Here is a 3,638-nt window from a genome sequence, read left to right as displayed (position 1 = left end):
CATAAAATATGAAAACTAAAACTAGGAAAATATTCTAAAACCAAAGATTCAAGTATCAAAAATATAAAATAAAGTTGAGGTGCCTCCCAAAAGCGCTTCTTTTTGTCTCGAGTCATTTAGCTAGACTCGGTGACCACTACCTGCATGTGATGCTCCGGTCGAACTCGGTTGTCAAGTCTGCTGCTAGAATGACAGGCAACCTATTATCCTCATCCATATGTGCATAGTCAAGATGTTGTGGAAGCTCTTTCAATCGAGAATTGGTGGTTCCTCAAGTGATGGCCTCAACTTACGCACACCTATCCTATTAATCACAGCAAACTCATCAGTATTGTTGCTTGGCTTGTTTGCTAACAGAAACTCAAGCTGCTCTAACACTTCCTCATTTGACAGCTCTTACTCATCTCCCCTTGGAAAAATAACATGTAGATGATCTTCAACTAATACTTCCTGCAACCGTGTCTCAATAGCATCATCAAATACATTAATAGCATGCACAACATCATCCTGATCTAAAGACTATCTTATAGAATTATGCAAGTCAAAGGTGACAGTCTCATCTCCTACACTAAGTTTTGAGTTTCAATCACAAACATCTATCATTGCCCTAGATGTTGCAAGAAAAGGTCTACCTAGAATTAAGGGTACACTACTCTCACCGTCCATGTCCAAGATCACAAAATCAATAGGAAATATAAATTTATTTAATTTTACAAGCACATTCTCTACAATACCCCTAGGATACTTAACAAACCTATCAGCTAACTGTATACTCATCCTAGTGAGTTTAGTCTCCCCTAGCCCTAACTTTGCAAATAGGTTGTACAGCATTACATTAATGCTAGCCCCTAAATCAGCTAAAGCATCATCAATAGATAGGTTACCTATAATACAGGGAATAATAAAACTCTCTGGATCATGTTGCTTTTCCGGTAACTTGTTCTGAAAAATTGCCAAACATTACTCGTTTAGTGTCATGCATGCCAATTCCTCAAACTTCCTTTTGTTGCTAAGAATCTCCTTTAAGAACTTCGCATACCTAGGCATCTGCGAAATAGCTTCAACAAAAGGTAAATTTATATGCAGTTGTTTAAATATATCCAGAAATTTACCAAACTACTACTTGACTTGCGCCTACTTCAACCTGGCAGAGTATAGAATTTTGGGCTGGTATTCCCTTAGTGGAATCTCCTTTGCCTTTTCCTTCTCTGGTTCCTTCGCCTTGGTAGCTTCAACTTCCCTGCTTGAGACTACCTGCACATCAGCATCATTATTAGAAATAGAAGAAGAACTAGGAACATACTTACCTGACCGAAACGTGATTGCGTTCGCATGCTCTCTCGGGTTGGACGTGCTAGGCAAAGTCTCCGGCTACCTCTCAGCCAACATCTTAAAAACTTAGCCTATTTGAGTCTCCAAGTTCTGTATAGAGGCCTGTTGATTTCAAGAGCTGCGTCTGTCTGCTGAAATCTGTTCTCTGAAGTGGACACGAACTTCATCATCAACTCCTCTAAATTGGGCTTCTACTCCTGGTTCTGAGGTAGTTGAGGGAGAACAGTCTGCTGTTAGGGCTGTTGCTAGTGCAACCTTTGAAATCCTAGTGGACCTTGGGTATTGTTATTTCACTACCTGAAATTAGGATGGTTTCTCCACCCTGGGTTATATGTGTTGTTGTAGGGGTCGTTCTGCTGACTGGGCGCATTTCCCATATAATTAACCTGTTCGTGGTCAGCACAAGAAAATGAAGAAGAAGTAAACATACCTCCCACATTACAGTTTGCGTTGTAGTGCGGGCCACCACAAAACTCGTAGCCAAGTTGTGCTGCATGGACTAGCATATGGAGCTGGTCAATTTTCTTAGCCAAAAGCTCCACCTGTGCTGCTAAGGCTGATGTAGAATCTACCTAGTTCATCACTCCTTACAGCCTTGGCCTACTCCTAGAAGATTGCCACTGATATGTGTTCATGGCCATCTCCTCAATTAAGTTCTGAGCCTGCTCTGGCGTCTTACTATTGATGGCCCCACCTGTAGCTCCATCCACCATCTGCCTCGTGGTTGAGTTCAAGCCATTGTAAAAAGTCTACACCTGCATCTATAATGGCAAACCGTGGTGTGGGCAACATCTCAACAAGTCCTTGTACCTCTCTCACACATCATACATGCTCTCATCATCAAACTGCACAAAAGAAGAAATATCATTACACATCTTTGCAGTCTTAGCAGGAGGAAAGTACTTATAAAGAAATTTCTCAACCAAAGAACTCTAAGTGGTGATGGTGTTGGCTTGTAGGGACTATAGCCATCTCTTTGCTCTATCCCTTAAGGAAAATAAAAACAGGCTAAGCCGAATGGCATCATCAGTAGTTCCATTTATTTTAAAGGTATCATAAATCTCCAAGAAATTCGCGATGTGGGCATTCGGATCTTCACTGGGCAAGCCCCCAAGTTATACACTTTGCTGCACCATCTGAATGACATTTGGCTTAATTTCAAAATTATTCGCTGCAACAGGTAGCCTCAATATACTAGTGTGCGTCCCCTCCAAGGAAGGTCTAGCAAACTCGTACATCATCTTGTTGGCTTCAGCGACATTATTGTTGTCATCTCCTATATTTACTGGTGTATGGACAGGAATCTCTATCTGCTCCCCCTCCTCCACGTCTAATCGCTTTCTTAAATGCTTGAGGGATCGCTCCGGTTCGGGCAGAGGGTCTACTGGAGTAGGATTAGAACTCCTAGTCATAAACTACATGAAATGAACAAGGCAGCAACAAACCAAATGAATAAATGAATAAGTAAATGAAAGAAAAAGTAAATGACAAAAATAAAAAAAGAAAAATGACTAAAGTAACAAATAGCAAATTTCACTCTAGTTTTCAAACAAAGTTCGATCCCCAGCAATAGCACCAAAAACTTAATGAAGATATGCTTATGCAACTACAACTAAGGTAGTGAACCTATCGATGCAGCCTAGCACAACGGCAAGTATTAAAAATATTGTATCCCTCGAGAAAGTGAAATCCTAGAGTTACTACTTCGTTCCTTGTTATCTAGCCTAAAATTAATAACGGAGGTTTCTAGATTTACTAATGACTAAAAACTAAATTCTAAGAGTAATGCGAGAATAAATGAGTAAAGAGAATAATCAAGACAAAAAAGCAAACCCAAAGAGGACCTAGACTAGTGGGCTTTCAATCAAAGATAATAGATTGTTGAGTCTGATTATGCCACCTATGTCCGGGCTGTGTTGGACTCCAATTGATAGAATGAACTGAATCAAGCATGGTCGTGTTCTAGCCCGTGTTACCAACACAACCGTGCTCTTGATCCTAGAATGGGCGTGTTCTAGACTATGTTAGCTAACACGGGCTATGCTATTAGGCATGTTACTCTCAAGAACCGTGCTGCTTCAAAGTGCTTAAGCTACAGGGCCTAGAATTTCTACATAGGCTCCAACACGGGCTGTGTTGACTTTCCAAAAGTTAACCCAAGGTCAAACGCCTCTGATTACGTCCACTTTCTCCATGAATTGATCTATAATTGCTCTAACACTGATGATGAACCTATAAAATCTCTTGGAATATTAAAGGACACAAAACACAGGTGATCTTGGAATAAAAACACAATAATTGTTAAG

At 40.4% G+C, this 3,638-nt stretch overlaps 1 non-coding gene across 1 annotated transcript; it reads left to right on the top strand.

Moving 5' to 3' along the window:
* Positions 1 to 2,103: 2,103 nt before the first annotated feature.
* Positions 2,104 to 2,210, top strand: LOC112535478. Its single transcript, XR_003079596.2, has one exon. It is a non-coding gene; the product is annotated as a small nucleolar RNA R71 (small nucleolar RNA).
* Positions 2,211 to 3,638: the final 1,428 nt, after the last annotated feature.

This window comes from Ricinus communis, chromosome 4 (genome assembly GCF_019578655.1).
Source record: "Ricinus communis isolate WT05 ecotype wild-type chromosome 4, ASM1957865v1, whole genome shotgun sequence".
Lineage (NCBI taxonomy): Eukaryota > Viridiplantae > Streptophyta > Magnoliopsida > Malpighiales > Euphorbiaceae > Ricinus > Ricinus communis.
This window is presented reverse-complemented; position numbering and strand designations above follow the sequence as displayed.